Source organism: Pantherophis guttatus, chromosome 2 (assembly GCF_059756535.1).
Source record: "Pantherophis guttatus breed Tessera chromosome 2, ASM5975653v1, whole genome shotgun sequence".
Taxonomy (NCBI): domain Eukaryota; kingdom Metazoa; phylum Chordata; class Lepidosauria; order Squamata; family Colubridae; genus Pantherophis; species Pantherophis guttatus.
In genome coordinates this window covers 199,061,697-199,080,043 of record NC_142064.1, presented here as the reverse complement: position 1 = coordinate 199,080,043, position 18,347 = coordinate 199,061,697, and the positions used below count along the sequence as shown (strand labels likewise).

At 40.1% G+C, this 18,347-nt stretch overlaps 1 long non-coding RNA gene across 3 annotated transcripts in view; it reads right to left on the bottom strand.

Annotated features, from left to right (window-relative positions):
- Window positions 1-18,347, bottom strand: part of LOC117654986 (uncharacterized) — a 222,548-nt gene that overhangs the window by 151,188 nt on the left and 53,013 nt on the right. The window contains exon 1 of one of the 3 annotated variants that reach the window (XR_015732587.1): window positions 340-511. The exons of the other annotated variants lie outside the window; for them this stretch is intronic. This is a non-coding gene — a long non-coding RNA (uncharacterized LOC117654986). Of the gene's footprint in view, window positions 1-339; window positions 512-18,347 lie in introns of those variants that run through there. 3 annotated transcript variants of the gene reach the window in all.

Below are 18,347 nucleotides of genomic sequence, written 5' to 3'. Positions count from 1 at the left end.
ATACCAACAGCAAATGTGTTAGTGGGAGTTATTGTTCCTTCTCTTGGGCAGGGGAATAAACTAAGTCATCTATGCTTCCTTTCAGTTCTGTGAAAGGCAGATAACCATCCTTTTCTAAAACATTTTGTGATAAATATCAATCTTTTCAGCCTACTTAAGGAAACCACTTTTTTCCTTTTCTTCTATGGAAGGTCTACTCCCAATTTCCCTTAATTTCATCCTCATTACTTTCCAATCTGTTACCCAGAACAATTTCATTCTGTGGCAAATTTGTCATTAAATTAAAGGCTGAAGTGAGTGTTTAGAGTTAATTAAATAAATCCATAACAGACAACTTACCATGACGAAAATATTCCTCTCTTCTTTAGCTCCATCTTCTCACTTCAAGTAGGAATAATTTACTAAGACAGTTCATAAGTCACAAAATTCAGTTCATTTACTGTCAGAGGATGGATCAAATCAGCTGCCATTCAATGGCAATTCAACATCAAAAATAGAAGCAACATTTAAATCCGAAGATCTTTTTAATAGAATATTACAATAGAAAGAGACTCAGAAAAGCTAACTCTTAAATATTTTGGACACAAAATGCAAAGGCAAAAATCACTGGGGAAGATGATGATGCTTGGGGAAAAAAATAACGAAGGCTATTAAAAAAAAAGAGGCTGGCAGAAACAACGTGGCTAGATACTATCACTGGGGACACAAAAATGAGGCCACAAGAACTCAAAGAAGCCATTATGGATAGACAATCCTGGTGAAATGACCTCCATTGGGTCCCCAAAACTCAGAAGTATTTGAGTGACTAAACAATAATAAGAGCAAGGTGCTTTCCTTGCTGAAAACATGATGAAATCCAAGCAACTTGGATGTTGAGCAGGTGTTGAGCAATCTCTATTTTGGGGGCTAATTAAGACTAACCAGAACATGTTTTCTCAGGATGGGGAGGGCACACTCACTTGCCAAAAATGGGGTTAAGGTTATGGTTTTGATTTATTAACGCTAATATAATTACCGTGCATGTAATAGCTTTCCCCTTCCGTTATATTAAAATGACAGTTAAGCACATGATTTGGAGGCTAAGACTCTGGAACCTGGCAGTCCCATGTGACTCAGGACTGAAGGGAAATAGCAAGTGAAGTAAATTTGTAGCTTAGGTGGACCAGCAAGTAGCTATTTGTCATTTGGTAATAAAATTCTGAAGATGAAGATTGGGATTCACAAGTCTACCTAAGCGGTACCCCAGCTTTAAATAAATCCTCCTTTGACATGGATTGAATTAAAGGTCAAATAGGAATTAAGGTCTCAAACACAGAGCTCCTTCCCCATCTCTGCTATAATTCAAACATTGCTTTTGGTCTAGCCTCCCTTACAGATTTTTCCTGCTGACCACGTGGATGGTTTCGTATCATTTTCTTGACAGTGCTATGGTTATGCCCTTTCTTTCTTCTTCTGGAATGTTTTTGAACTGCACAGTATAGCCTACAACTGTGAGATTTTCTGAGAGTCCTCCATCTAAATACTAACCAGATGCAACTCAGTGTGGTTTTTCTGAAATCACACAAGGCTGGCTCAGAGCTGCTACCTAGCTAGGCAAAATGATTCAATAAGTTCCTTGAAATAAAGGCAAAGATAATAAAATGATTTTTTTTTTATGACATGTGTACGGTTGTTTTTATATCTCGCAGTTCTTTAACACTAAGAGGGATTTCTGTAAGAGTTGGTGGGGAAAGAAAAAGAGGTCTAGATAGTGGCTATGACTGTGTGATCAAACTCCCACCATTTTGTAAGCATGTGCACGGAGTATAGTACTATGAGAAATATAAGAGCTGAGAGGGAATATTTTCATGCTGTTAAACCACCGTTGCTTCACTGTAAATCAGAAGACATTCTGGGTATTGTTTTCTGTTATATTCTCTTCAAACGCTGGCACTTCAAACCCTGGCATGTAAACAAAAAACTAACTAGCAGTTTGGCATTTCTTGCCAGGCCAAACGAAGGAAAGGAAAGGAAAGGAAAGGAAAGGAAAGGAAAGGAAAGGAAAGGAAAGGAAAGGAAAGGAAAGGAAAGGAAAGGAGGGGAGGGGAGGGGAGGGGAGGGGAGGGGAGAGGAGAGGAGAGGAGAGGAGAGGAGAGGAAAGGAAAGGAAAGGAAAGGAAAGGAAAGGAAAGGAAAGGAAAGGAAAGGAAAGGAAGGGAAGGGAAGGGAGGGGAGGGGAGGGGAGGGGAGGGGAGGGGAGAGGAGAGGAGAGGAGAGGAGAGGAGAGGAGAGGAGAGGAGAGGAAAGGAAAGGAAAGGAAAGGAAAGGAAAGGAAAGGAAAGGAAAGGAAAGGAAAGGAAAGGAAAGGAAAGGAAAGGAAAGGAAAGGAAAGGAAAGGAAAGGAAAGGAAAGGAAGATAGCAGCAGCTACAAAAGATCTTGAATCATTTCCCAACAAACCCTGCCAACCTAATCTCCTGTTATCTGACTGATATCCATCATTACAGTTTAGGAATATAATTTCTTCTCCTTTTCCTTCTAGTATAATTGCTTCCCTTCCTGTTTCACAGAGGGGGTCTTTCAGGTGACCCTCTCCATATTAAGCTTTCTGGATCCTATTTAAAATACAGCTGAGGGTGACATAAACCATTTGGATTATTTTCCAGAAACCAGGCTACCAGAAACATAGGCTTCTTGTTATGAGTCTAGAACTCACAGAACACCATCAACCCTTTTGGGTGCAAAATTCTGTCAGTGAATTAGGGGCCACTCCCTTGGCCCCATACCTAAATGTCTTTTCCATTTCTTTTCAACATAAAAGAGATCAAATGACTAATCATTCTTCAACCTCACTTTCATCAATTTCTAATATTGGCATACAGCCAATATCTTAGTTTGAGCTTTGTTATTAACTAGGAATCCTGGTGGCACAATGCAGTGTTACAGGCTAACACTGCCCACAGTCTGGAGTTCAATCCTGGAAGATTGAGTCAACCTTGAGCCCATCAGGATTGAACTTGCTCTATTGTGAGACCTTGGCATTAACGAGGTGAGAGAAGTTCAACAAACATCATTTATTCACACCGTTAACTATAACCAGAACCAAGACCCCCAAACTCCGTCAAGAGAATGACAGCTCTTTTATACCCCGAGCTGTCAACTGAACTACCAATCACGAGTCGCAGAAACTCCCATGTCTTTCAGCCACTCCCCCTGACCAATCCCTAGCTGCCGGGCCGCCGGCCATACACAACAGAACTCAATCTCTCATCCTTCTTAGATTGGTAAAATGAGGGCCCAGATTATTGGGTGCAATATGTTGACATTGTAAACTGCCCAGAGGGTCCTGTAAAGCACTATGCAGAAAATATAAATCTAAGTGCTATTGCTATTGCTAACTGTACCAGCTCCTTGACATCCCTCTAGAAAATGGGGACACCCATTCAAGTACTTACAAACGGCTCAGGATATCATGACACAAGATCAGTGGATCATCATATTCACTATGGAATTGCACTGGGTATTGGAAATCTTCCAAGAGATGGAAACAGTGGTGGGTTCCTCCCGGTTCAGCCCGGTTCCGCCGTCACTGAACCGGTTCTGCCCCCCCCCACCCCCCCGCACCTCCCACCCACCCCCCGCATTATTCTTACTTTTTATTTGGCCCCACCCCCAATCTATTGCTGTCTCCTGAGTCCCAGCTGATGGCTAGAGGGGAAAAAAACTGTTTAAACTCTTGCTGCGGGGCTTCAAAGGCCGCCCTACCGCTGATCAGTGTTAAAAGAAAACAAATAAGTAGACTGATGCCTGCAAAAATAAATGGGTAGACCAGTGCCTGCAAAAATACATGAGTAGACCGGTGCCTGCAAAAATAAATGGGTAGACCGGTGCCTGCAAAAATACATGAGTAGATCAGTGCCTGCAAAAACAAATGGGTAGACCAGTGCCTGCAAAAATAAATGGGTAGATCAGTACAGCTCTGAAAGCAGTTAAAACCCTGGTAGACTAGTACCTCTGCTAAATCCTAAATAATTGTCACATGACCATCAAGCCATGCCCACAAAATAAGCCAAGCCCACAGAACTGGTAGCAAAAAATTTTAGAACCCACCCCTGGATGGAAACATTTGAATTGCACTTTTGGCAATAGCAAATAAGCTCTCAATAAACTCTTCAATGCCACAGGGTTGACTAGAAAGAAGAAGAAAAAGCTGCAAATCCTTCCAATAGATAGCTTTTGTCTTACAGATCCATTTTATCAGAAGATGGCATCTACTAATAAAGTGTACACTGTCAAAAGGCTTGTATCTCTGGCCAACAAGCATGTCTGCAGCTTATATTACTCAAGTTTTATCTTCTTTCTCTCTTTTGTTCTGCTGAAGAGAGGTTCTTCTACTCAAAATATCAATATTAAGCTTCGGCTAAAGTATTAGATGAATGAAAGATAACCTAGTTGGCCTTCTATAATCATGATGTTGCCCATGAAAAAAAGATCTGCTTTACCAACATGTGTTCCTACCATTTTCATTTCCACATCAGAATTCAGATACTGGCAAAATATCAATCTCAATGGTTAGTGTTTGACTCTGAAAGGAACTCCCAAGGAATTCCCTTCCACTTTTGGAGTAGGACTTTACATAGAAAACCACAGCCAAACTAAGTCATTTCCCCCAACATGTTCTTTTGATTTGAAGATTGTTTTATAACGTTTTTTCCTTCCATAACAGAATAACAGAGTTGGAAGCAGTGGTGGGTTTCAACCGGTGTTACCACGGATTCCCATCATGCATGCGCTTCGCGCAAGCACAGTGTATTGCAGAACAGCTGAGATGCGGCAATCCACTCTGCCGCACCTTTCAGCTGGGCTAAAAACGACCAAATATAAGGTATGTATTTATTTATTTTATTTATTAAATTTTTTATACCGCCCTTCTCCCGAAGGACTCAGGGCGGTGAACAGCCAAGGTTCAAATACATACAGTATGAAAATTAAAATAATTTAAAAAATAATTAAATCCAATTTGGCTTCCCAATTTTAAAACCCCTTACCCATAAAATTAATCAATTAAAATCTTAAGCCAGCCTGGCTCGCTGAAACAAGAAAGTCTTCAGAGCCCAGCGGAAAGTACGGAGGTCCGGGATCAGTCGTATCCCTGGGGGTAGCTCGTTCCAGAGGGCGGGTGCCCCCACAGAGAAGGCTCTCCCCCCTGGGGGTTGCCAGTCGACATTGCTTGACCAATGGCACCCTGAGGAGACCCTCTCTGTGGGAGCGTATTGGCCGGTGGGAGGTTATCAGTGGCAGAAGGTGGTCTCATAGATATCCAGGCCCTAAGCCATGGAGCGTTTTAAAGGTGAGAACCAAAACCTTGAAGTGCACCTGGAAGACTACAGGAAGCCAGTGCAGCTCACGCAGGAGAGGTGTTACATGGGAGCGCCATGTCGCCCCCATAATCACCCGCACGGCTGCATTCTGAACCAGTTGGAGCCTCCAGGTGCTCCTCAAGGGGAGCCCTATGTAGAGAGCATTACAGTAGTCCAGGCGGGAAGTAATGAGGCATGAGTGACTGTGCATAAGGAGTCCTGATCCAGAAAGAGGCACAACTGGCATATCAGGTGACCTGATAAAAGCCCCCCTGGCCACGGCCGTAATATGCTCTTCTAAAGACAGCCGTGCATCCAGGAGGATGCCCAAGTTACGGGCCCTCTCTGTGAGGGCCAATGACTCACCCCCAATAGCCAGCGATGGCACCAGCTGGCTATATCAGGATGCCAGCAACCACAGCCACTCGGTCTTGGAGGGGTTGAGTTGGAGCCTGTTCCTCCCCATCCAGACCCCCATAGCCTCCGGGACATCATTTCAAGGGCATCATTGGGGTGGTCTTTGGGGCAGACCACCCACAGGGGCAGGCAGGAGAGCCAACATAACTGTCAGAGAGAACCGATTCGCTCTCAGTTCACCATCGTTGCTACTGGCTTGCCCAAACCGGGCCAAACCGGTAAAATCCCACCACTGGTTGGAAGGGAAGTCTTCTAGTCCAACCCCCTGCTCAAGCAGGAAACTGTATTCATTTCAAACAAATTTACGAACACCATGCTTAACGATCATGACGTTCATTTAGCAGCTGTGACATTAACAACCACAGCGAAAAAAGTAATAAAATAACTTCCGGTCACATAGGACAACTTATGACTGTAACAACTTATGATTCCCAGTCCCAATTATGGTCAGAAGTCAAAACTATCTATACCTTAACGCTTATGTAATAATCAAGAGTTCAAAGCTCCACAGTTTTTGTGAGCCCTTTAAATAAACATAGAACCAATTATGTGGAGAATTTTTTTTTTGTTAGCCATTCATAAAATACAATAAGTAGTAAAAATAGCCAGAATGAAATAGTAAGCCAGTTATAGTATACCAACAGTATAAGCTGGCTGCTGTTAAAATTCGCTGTGGACATATTCTTTGTAACAGCAAAATGCCAGCATTAAAGTGTAGAAGTCTAAAGGCTATGAAGATAGTCCTGTAGTCTTATCTTACTGCCTTTAAGAAGTACAGGCCTTCGATTCTTGTAATTCCATAATGGTCAGAAATGATGGGATCTCAAGTGAGTATAACAGGAAGACATAGGTTGCAATATTATCTATGTCAGGGGGCAGAATTGCAACATACCAATTGCATAAAGGCCACTGATTTCAAAGGATTGTCCACTATTTTTTTTTTCTAGAAATTGTGGATAAAATTGGCAGTAAGTCCTAGTCTGAAAAAGCAGAGTTTGTGGATGAGGGAAAAAGAAAAATCAGATTTGCCTCACAGCTTTGTATGATGCAGGCTTCATTTGATATTTTTGTTTTAGCATTCCCATGAATGAACTTTCTGCTTGGCTTAGAAGGGATGCGACTGTAATATTTCTTTGTTATTCTTGTGTTCCCATTTTTTTCCTAAATAAGTTCCTTTTAACAGCTGGAGTTCTGTTTATATTATTTGAAAAGGGAATGTCTTATCAATCCTTGCTCATGTGGAAGACCACACAACTGCACAGATGTGATTCTAAGATTTTTCTCTTCCTGGACCTTAGACTGGAAGGTGTATGTATATCATCATTTTAGCCATTTTAGCCAAATATATACATATATATTCCACAGTTCATAATGCCCCATCTCTCTCAGATACAAAACCCTACCTATTAATTTTTCATAGAGCTATCTGAAGGGGGCGATTGTTCATAGAAGAGCTATGAGCTCCCCAGTTGAACACGCAAAGGTACAGGTAGTTCTCAATTGAGCCCAACTGTTGTGGCCCATCAGTATACTGTGCAGCTAGTAGCTGATTCTGACAGCAAGGAGGCTGGTGTGGTGCTGCGCCAGCAGCCTGTGCAGCTGGCATTCAAGTCAGACAATGAGGAGGCTGGAGAAGATGTGGTGCCAGAGGCGGGGATTCAATCAGGGCCTTCAAAACCTCCATAAGCTCCCTTAAGTGAAGAGGATGAAGAGGAGGAGCCTCTTCTCGATGCACGGGCGCACAGAGCTGCCAAAAGGCAGGAATGGCGCCTCAGGAGGAGGTCTCCTCGAGAGTAAGACTTGGGGCTAATTGGCTACTCCCTTAGCCTATTTAAGGAGGAACGTCAACTGAAGCAATTTGCAGGGAACAACTTCATTCACACACCTTCGTGTCTTGTCTTGTTTATCTTATCAGCTTCCTGAAAATTGCTTCTGGGCATTCTGCCAACCACAGTAAGCTTTCAGTATTATTCTTTGAATTCTTGACGGCTGTTAATGCAGTTAATTAACAGCCGTTGTTGTAAAAAATTGGTTTATTTAGTAAACTAAGGTTTGAACGGACTTTGTGTGTGCTACGTTCTTTGGGGTCCATAGCTAGGCAGAACACCCAACATTTCTGTTGTTAAGCGACAGAAAATTTGTTAATTTTATGACCTTTCTTGCCACGGTTGTTGAGTGAATCATTGCAGAAGTTAGTGACCTGGTTGTTAAGTGAATCTGGCTTCCCCATTGCCTTTGCTTGTCAAAAAGTTGCAAAAGGTGATCACATGGTTTTGGGACACAGCAACAGCCATAACTATGAACCAATCGCCAAGCATCTGAATTTTCATCACATGATCATGGGGATGCTACAAAGGTTGTAACTATGAAAAAGGGTCAATAGTCACTTTTTTAGGTGCTGTTGTAACTTGGAACAGTCACTAAATGAACTGTTGTAAGTTGAGGACTACCTGTATATCAGGATCTTTAGCCTGCATTCTTATTTGCCAGTGAGATTAATTTCACATACTCCACCCTTTTCTGTCCAAAACAGAGGGATTTATCAGTTACAGAGCCCTTTATAAGAAAAGACTATGGAAAAACAAATGGTGCCAAATGTAATGTCCTTTTATTTGCCAAGATCTTACAACCTGTTATTGGTTATATGCTTTTATTGCTCTGCCACACTCTGCTGCTTTTCTGCTTATTTTAGTGTTGTATTGTTATGTGTTACAGGCATGAGACCTAAAGAAATGTGGGGGGGATAGAAAAATTGTTCTTTTTCTTTGGAAGGAGGAGCTGAAAACCAATTGCATTTCTGGAAAACAAAGTCTATTTTTAAACATGAAAATGAATCTCTATGATTGAGAATAATGCTCATAACATTCATGTACGGAGAGCTTCCTGATTCTGTTCCATTCCTAAAAGACCAATACTGCCATGAAGTTTCTTAAAGAGTACAAAGCCATCTCACTGTGCCTTTCCTGTTTCGGCTCCAGCATATAACTGACTTTACCCAGCCCAATCTCCTATACCCCCCACCACCACCACTTCCTCCACTTGAGGTGGGGAGAAAAATGAGTAATTTCTATTCATCATCAGCCATTCCAGTTAGGGCCATCAGCTGCCTTTTTGAACCATTGAAACATAATCACAGTTAGCAATTGTCCCTTTCTCAGAAGGCCCTCCTTGATGACACTAATAGCTATATTCACCGAAAATCTTTACCTTTCTGTGCAGAGAGTGGTAAGGATGGCAGGAAAGATTATTGGAAGTTCACTTCGTTCTATCCAGGACATGGCATATAATGGCATTGGTTGACCAGAATCCACAGTATTGTCAGGGATGCTACACATGACTGGTTTTCTTTCTTAACTTCTGGAAGGAGGCTTCACAGTATCCAAAGAAGAACAACTAGATCCTCTAATAGCTTTATACAATATATTTTTTTTAATTTGATTTATATGCCGCCCTTCTCCGGAGACTGAGGGCGGTTTACAATGCGTTAAGCATTGTAATATAATATTAACCTTGTTAATTCTCAAGACTCTTTTTTCCACTATGTATTCTAAATGGACTATGATCAATATATCATCATCATCATTTTAGCCATTGTCTATCCACTGCAGAATGAAAGCTTCTTCCGCATGTTTCCAACCTATAAGGTCCTGAGCTTTCTTTCGCCAATTGGGCCCACAAAACTTGCTGATGTCCATTGATCCATCTTGTTTTAGGTCTCTTTCGTGGATGCTTTTCATCAAGTACGATCCATTCCATGAATGTTTTAGACATTTGTCTAGACTGTAACATATTTCATACCACAGCAGTTGGCAGCACTTAATTAATCTTAATCTTAAAAAAGCTAAGTGGGGTCAAGTCTGGTTAATACTTGGACTGGAGGCCAAAGGAAATCCCAGACTGGAGTATGAAGCATGGAAAACTACATCAACATTACTGCCAAGTATCTGAGCTTTGAGAAGAGAGATGCATTACTGAATTTTTTCACCTACCTACCTTGGGCATGGGATATAAGCAGAAGAGAACTAGAAAAAGCACATCTTTGACATGGTAAGGGAACTCAACAGAAAAGTTAAATGGAATGGGTCAAAGAGATGGCTGAAAAGGCAAAGGTTCGCCTGATTCACCAGTTGCGTCCCTTTCTGGATCGGGACTCCTTACGCACGGTCACTCATGCCCTTGTCACTTCCCGCCTGGACTACTGTAACGCTCTCTACATGGGAGTCCCCTTGAGGAGCACCTGGAGGCTCCAACTGGCGCAGAATGCAGCCGCACGGGTGGTTATGGGAGCGACATGGCGTTCCCATGTAATACCTCTCCTGCGCGAGCTGCACTGGCTCCCGATGGTCTTCCGTGTGTGCTTCAAGGTTTTGGTTACCACCTTTAGAGCACTCCATGGCTTAGGACCTGGTTATCTACGGGACCGCCTGCTGCCACCAGTAGCCTCCCACTGGCCGGTTCGCTCTCATAGAGAGGGGCTCCTCCGGGTGCCGTCAGCCAAACAATGTCGACTGGTGGCCCCCAGAGGGAGAGCCTTCTCTGTGGGGGCACCTACCATCTGGAATGAGCTCCCCCCGGAGATACGGACGATCCCAGATCTGTGCACCTTCCGCTGCACTCTCAAGACCTTTTTATTCCATCAGGCTGGCCTGGCCTAACTTTCCCTTTTTCCCTTTTAAAATGTAAATTTTAATCTGTTCTTAATTATTGGGGTGTTTTAGATCTGTCTTGGGCCAAATTGTTTAATTCGGTTTTATTTTGCTTTTAAATTTTGTATTTATCTGTTTTATCTTGTGGCTGTTCACCGCCCTGAGTCCTTCGGGAGTAGGGCGGTATATAAATCAAATAAAACTGAAATGACTTAGAACGTGCTACAAATTATTACTAAAATCTGGTCAAGATGGCAAGCTTTTTGTTCATAGAAAGCAAACCCAATTTGATGTCACCAAATTATATCAAATGCCAGCTCTTGTTACCCTATTCCCAATCTAAGCATATTTCCAAATTCTAAATATTTAAATATAAGGAAACAATGATATCTACTGCTCTAGTAGATAAAAAGGCATAGATGGTCTGAAGTATCGATCACAATTCCTAAGTATTGCTAAGTGTTCCTAAGAAAACTTAGGAGATGAATGAATGTCATCATCATCATTTTAGCCAGTGTCTATCCAGTGCAGGATGAAACATTTTCCACATGTTTCCAATAAATATAGCCCTGAGCTTTCTTTTGCAATTGTGCCTGAAATACATGCTGTTTTAGGTCTCTTTCGTGGACACTTTTTATCAAGTGGGATCCATTCTATGACTGCCTTGGTCCACCTGCCATCAGTTCTTTTTGCTATGTGCCCGGCCCATTTCCATTTCCATTTTTTTACTCTCTTGATGATATCATATACTTTCATTTGTTTTCTAATCCATGTAAAGGTCTTTCTATCTTGTCTTGTAATGCCTAACATGTATCTTTCCATGGCTCTTTGCACCACTAGCTTTTTTATCAATTGTGAGGTTAGAGCCCATGTTTCACTAGCATAGGTTAGAGCAAGTAGCACACATTGATCGAAATCTTTTTTCTTCAGGCATAGGCGGAAGTTGTTCTTGAAAATTATGCTTAGTTTGCCGGATGCCTGCCAACCACATTTAACATGCCATTCAATTTCTTTTATTGTATTATCTTCCACTGAAGTCTGTTGGCCAAGGTATATAGTATATGTAATGGTCTACTACATCTAGTTCTTCTCCAGGTATAAAAAAAATTCTTTCTTTGATGAATTTATTAAACATAACTTGGCTCTTTTTCAGGTTTACTGTATTTTTAAGCCAAATGGTTCTCCTGCTTTGTGCAGCTCTTGTAGATGTCTTTGTCGCTCTTCCAGGTCTTGTGAGAAAAGCTACAGAGAAGCCCTTCTCTGTGAGAAGAGAAGAATGTACTGAAAATGAAACTGTGTTCATATTAACCAATGAAATCAAATAGTAAAACAATGTGCTTCTTAGAAGAGAACTAGGAAGCTAGAACTAAGAAGAATTCAGCAATTTAGGAGAAACTCCATCAAAGATTAAGGCATATCTCATGTTCTGAGTGGCCACTGTGTTCCTACCTACAGTACAAGTTACATTATTCACTATTTCTTTCTTTTCTTGTTGATTACGTCTTCAGGCTTTTGAATAAAATTCTCACTAAACTGATGGATTGTTAAACCAAAACATTACCAATTTCTTTGAAGCTCTGTTCTTAATGAGCTTTCTAGACATATAGGACACTTGTACCATCTCCAGGCACCTATCTAGACATATTTCTTTAGATCTCCTATCACTTACCAACTTATATCATTGTCAACTCATAGAATAACATAGAATGACAGGGTTGCAATATTTTAAATATACTTTTCTAGGCTCCAGTCCCTATCAGTTGTTTGGATATGGCTCTACTTTCAAAAACCACCTATTTGAAAAGAAATAAAATAAGTATGATTTTATAAAGTAACAGTTTACCAAAGTAGACAGCAAAATTGTCTGTATTTAGTGATTGTTGCTAGTATATTGCAAAATTGATCAAGATTGAGGCTAGCATCCAAAGTTATTGGAGCTAAATCAAATTACAGATATGCCTCTATGTTCTATTAAAATAAAACACTTCATCTGTTTTACAGTAATTTCCTGAAATTACTTAAAATATATTGAAGTGACAACAACCCAAATTCCTGTTAACATCCATAGATTAATTCTGTATTCCTCCATGGTCAGATGGGGGTGCTATAAACCAATTGTTATGGTTTTAATTGCATGCTTTAATTATAAAAACAGCAAGTGTTTTATCTCCGCTCTTTTAGACTTTAGAGTAGCTTCTAACAGTCTACAATTTGTGCAACTTATTGTCTATTAAGCTTTCCCATTAATTAAGTGGCATGCAGATTTGCATGTTTAATACAGTGAAACACACATTAAAGATTATTTTAAATTCTTTATTCAGAGCAAACTTTCTTTCAGACCCTTCATTCCTCAAAGTAAACATCTCAGTTCCAGGCAATATTCAAGCCATGCTTCTAGACAGCCCCATTAGTCAAGAACAGGTCTGATATACACTTAATTTCATTCAGATTCAGGAATAATCTATCTTCCAGTAGCTCTGATCCTTAAAACATAAGTTTTGCTCTATCTTCACTTGATTCACACTTCAATACTATGGTCCAATATTCCTTATGCACAGAAAAACAAAAAAGAACATTTTTCTTCCACTGGAGAACACACAAAGACAACACTCATCTTGATGGCCCTGTCTTTTTCCTGATCCTTTAAATGTGGCAGACATTTTGTGAGTGTCTGTGTTCCCACTAAGCACAGTGTTGTGCTTTCCTGCAGCCACTGTTTAATACCGCAACATAACAAAATAATTATAGTGATATTAAATCAGCATGATTTTTAAATGATGCAATACTGAATAAATTAATGGACCAGCAAAATGCTGTGGACATAGTATACTTGGATTTCAGTAAGGCATTTGATAAAGTAGACCACAACCTACTTGTTAGCAAGTTAGAAAAATGTGGAATAGATAGCATTACCATCAGATGGATCTGTAACTTGCTGACAAACTGCACTATATATGTAGTCCTTAATAGATCTACACCTACATGTAGGGAAGTAAGCAGTGGGGTACCCCACGGTTCTGTCTTAGGCCCAGAACTCTTCAATATCTTCATAAATGATTTCTATGATAGGATAGAAAGGGAACTCATCAGAGATGACACCAAACTGGCAGAAATAGCCAACACTCCAGAAGATAGGTTCAAAATCCAGATGGAGCTCAACAGACTTGAACACTGGGCCCTATCTAACAAAATAAAATTCAATTGTGAGAAAAGTAAGTGCTTTACATTTAATCAAGAGAAACCAAGAGAAACTCTTCCATTATATATTAGTTTTGTGATTCAAATAGAGGATTTTTTTCAAATAAATCCTGAAACAGCTTGAATCTAATGTCTATGGATGAATCTAATGTCTAGTTCATTCATTCCAAACTCCACTTTTGCTTCAAAAAACCAACATACAGAAAATATAACAGCAGGATCTTCTATTCCATAACGTTATCGTTATTATTACTATAGCAATGTATCAGTGTATACCTAGGATTATATGAATTGCTTGTCTATTGTGTGCAGTATCTGTGTATGACTGTACATTATGAGTTAGTTGGATTTCCTTTGTTAAGGTGCTGGTAAAAATTCCATTTATGTAAATACTTCATACTCCTCATAATTTTACAGGATCCATCTAAAACCACCTTTACAAATCTCATTTATGTTTCCAAAAGAATCCATAATCTTGAATCCATCATAATTTAATGGATTCTGTGATGTTTATATGAGAGCCATATAAAACTGTCAAATGATAGGTCACCTGCAACTATAAAATATAAGTCATGACAATCATGGATGAAATATGTTTTTGCCTCCATGTCTAAAAATATGGATCTCCATACATGATCATTTTGTCTTTCTTTCTTTCTTTCTTTTTCCTTTTTTCCTTTCTTTTCTTTCTTCTCCCAAATAAAATCACTAGGAAATCAAAGGTACATACAGTATATCTGCAGAAAATGATCCATGTCAATCCAACAGTTGCTCCAGATGAGTAAGAGAGGGGAGAAAGTCCCGCCCTGGCCCCTTTTTTGAATCCTGAAGCCATGCCTGCCAGGCTTTCCAGGCAACACAGAGCCGGCCACAATGCTGCAATCATCCCTTCGCACCCAGTCTCTGGGAGACTGGCCAAGGCTTGGGCTTTTTCCTCAGGAATAGAAGGCACACTCATTGTTTTCCTCTATGACTGGCCTTGGAAAAGCCCATCCTCACAATCGGACTCCCTTTCTTCCAATATTTGTGTGGGGAACCCAGGCTTGGAGCAGCAGCAATGGTTTGGACCTTGTTAAGGAGGACCGCTCTGCCCAGCCATGCATTTTCAAGGGCTGCTTAGAGTGAAAAGCATGCAATATGCTGCCGTTAAGCTCCTCCAGGGAGGAGTTCACAAAAGTTCACAAAATTTCATTGGTTCTTTTTGAGGGTTTCTTTCTTTTTCTTGATTCCTTGTTACACTAAAGCCAAACAGCAGAATAACACAGTGTTAAGAGTGTTTGTGTGACTGTTAAAATTGGAGGAGGGGTAATTCTAAATATTTTTAAACAGCAAGATTAGAAAGAAATGAATAAACTACGTGCAAAAAAGTACAGATAATATCTCACTGAGGCATGAGATAAATATTCTTGCATGGGTGAGCCTATTAGTATCAGTTATGCAATTTTAAAACATATTTTCTTTAAGACAGAGGACATCTCTCCACAAGCTGGCTATTTTCAGAAATAGCAGCACTGGATGTTTTATAATGGAATATTATCTGTATAGTATACCTTGATTTTAAAACCCCTACCGTGACATTCACAGCTCTTGTCAGCTCCAAGTTCTGTGGTAAATTAATACTGGAGTTATTATATCCCAAAATACTACTGTTTTAACAAAGTGCAAATTGCTATAAGTGTGTGTGTGTGTGTGTTTGTGTGTGTATGTGTGTAAAAGAGTTTGTCATTTTGAATACTATGTATATCATAGGAATGTGACAAAATGGAGTCTACAGTCACTTTGCCTGCAAGAGAGAAGAGTGTGTTATTGAATTCAGTCTGGGTGGGTCAGGGTTTGGCAAAGTTGCCTCACTAATGAGAAAATGTTGGATCATCTTTTGAGTAATTTATACATGTTCGGGCACAGAAAAATGCTGACAATAGAAAAATTTAATTCACCCTGTGCTAACAATTTATTTCCAATGTGAAATGTATGCAGATTTAATCATCAAGAAACCTTTGCTTTTTAGATAAGAATGTTCAGGCCACGCAAAGCTTTGAATCGGTGCTTCAGTTCAATGAAGCTTTAATCAAATTGCCCCACTGAAATGGATTCAGGCTTTGAAGCATGCAATCAAATGAGGTAGCTTTTTAGGTGTTTGTAGCCTTTGAAAGCAAGTGGCAGATTCGATGACATTTCTGCTGTTCACAGTGCACCACATTGAAATTTTATTTATTATCATTATATTATTTATGTCAGATATAAATGCCTTATTCTACAATGTGTAAATAGTGTACAGACAGGGTATCAGGGGTTAACTTATTCTTCACTTCTTAATGTATTCATAATTCACCACTCCCACATATAGCTCCACCCATTGTATATATAAGGAGCTACCTACACCATTTCCCTTGCTTCTATCTGTGAATATTCAGTGAATATAGAATGCCTAATGTAAATAAAAGAATATATAGTTAAATCTTTAACTCTTGTTGATCTTATTGAGTCTGATCCTGAAAATATTGCAACAAATTGGTAGCAGAGGATGGTTAATTGACTCAATAAAAGGCTTTAAAATGTCTAAGAAAGATAGGCCCAACACCAGGGCCTACAGCAAAGAAATGGAAACGGAACAAGAAATAATCAACGAATCCACGAATGCAATTTCGAGAGAATCCGAAGAATACACCACTGAAGACGAAGAAATAATTGATGACCAGGAGGAAATCGAAATAGAAAATAACGAACTCAGGTCAGAGATATTAAAACTATTGAAAAGTCAGAAGAATGATGAAAGCCTCATCGCGAACCTCCAAGATATGCTAAAGAACAGCGGAGCAGCGAGAGAGAAAAACATCACCAATGAAAAACCCAAAGATCCAAAAATAGTGAGTAATATGACTACGGAGAAAATCATTACAAAGAAGAAAAACGATGATCCCGCGCAAAAATTTGAATGGCAGCCATCTTGGTTTCAACCGGCCTCCAAGATGAACGAAGCAGAGCCAATCAGCAAGCTCAATTCAAAATTTCTGGCGCGAAAAATATTATCGGACAACGAAAACGAAAAGGAAGATTCAAACACTTCAGAAGAATCAGAACCAGAAAGCGAGGAAGATCCAACAAAACACCAAATAAAATCAGCGATGAAAACGCTCTTTGCTGCATTTGGGCCAAAACTGAAAATTACTAAAAAGACACCAAAAAAGCGAACGAGCAAGCCAATGCCTCAAGACCTGCCCGCTCCCATCCTGACTACTAGAGCGCTGACGCCGGAACCCAGAGAGCCCTGCCGATACCGCCCCACGCCGCAGACCGAAGCAAGCACCAACGCTTTCAATAGAAGAGGAAGAACAGCCACCGTCGCCAGAACCCCCAAAGTCGAACCAGAGACCGACTCATCTGAAGAAGAGCAGAGCGAGCAAGCCGCAGTGAGGAGAACCTTCCACGACGACGCCGAAGAAGAAATGAGCATCGCGCATGCGCGAAACTACGCTGACGATCCGGGAAGACATGAACAGGAGAGAAGATCATGCAGACTCGTAGCGAGCATCCCCACGCCGTTTTGCAATTTTCTGCATTTACGAGACCACGGACTACCTCAGGTTGTAAGTAATGGACCCAATAATGTCGGAAATTTACCCAGTGACTTCCCAAAACTAAGGGTTGATGGCATTAATTTACAAGAATGGTATCAACAGCTCCAGGTTGTCTTTATGAAGGAAAACTTACTGTTTTTTATCACTAGTCCCCCAAAAAGACCTTGGACACTAAAAATAGATTGTTTACACCATAGAGCTTTTTTCTTAATAATATCTAGTGTGTCTCCTGCAATGTATCACAGCATTAAGCCAAATTTGACTGTTTCAGAAATTATTCAATGCATGTTTAATTTGTTTCACAGTGACAGTGTAGCCACCACCACAAGGATATCTAAAGACTTCTTTTCATCTAGGATAAAACCAGGGGTTTCCATAAGTGAACATTTAATATCTTTGAACAAAATAAGAGCTGAACTGCATTTGAGGGGGGAGGTGATTTCAGACCAAACAATGAAAAGTGTCATTATCAACTCACTTGACCCATCATGGGACAATTTTATGTCACATTTAGACACAATCAATCTAGGGTATTTATCCATAGAAAGCCTATCTAACAAATTGATAACAGAAGATAATTCTAGAAGAAATCGTTCTAACAATCACACAGAACATAAACCATATAGGAAAGTAGCTTTCCAAGAAAAATATAGTGGAACATTTAAATGTCATAATTGTGGATCCAGGGAACACAATAGAAGAGATTGCCCAAAATTCTTAAAAGAAAGATATAGATCAGAATACAGAAACAAATACGATTATAGACAACCTTCCATAGAAAGGCATAGATATAGGAGCCCACCAAATCACAGAGAGAATAGAGGGGGCAGAGACAATTCAAAGGATAGAAAGTCTGGTTCACTGAATGGATTAAATAAACAAGACAACACTAACACACAACAAAGTGAGAACGATAATTGGCTTATTGATTCTGGAGCAACTAATCACACCACTAATAACAAAAGTATATTGTCTTCATTTGCAGAAGATAAATTTGTAATTAAGGTAGCCAACCAAGAAAAGGTTCAAGTATTAGGCAGAGGAAATGTAACCTTGCCTGGTTTAGGAAAAATAGAGGGGGTATTACTAATACCTGAAATACCTCATAACATATTAAGTGCCATAAAACTAAGCAGAGATTCTGACATTAACATTGTCTTTTCAAAAGGAA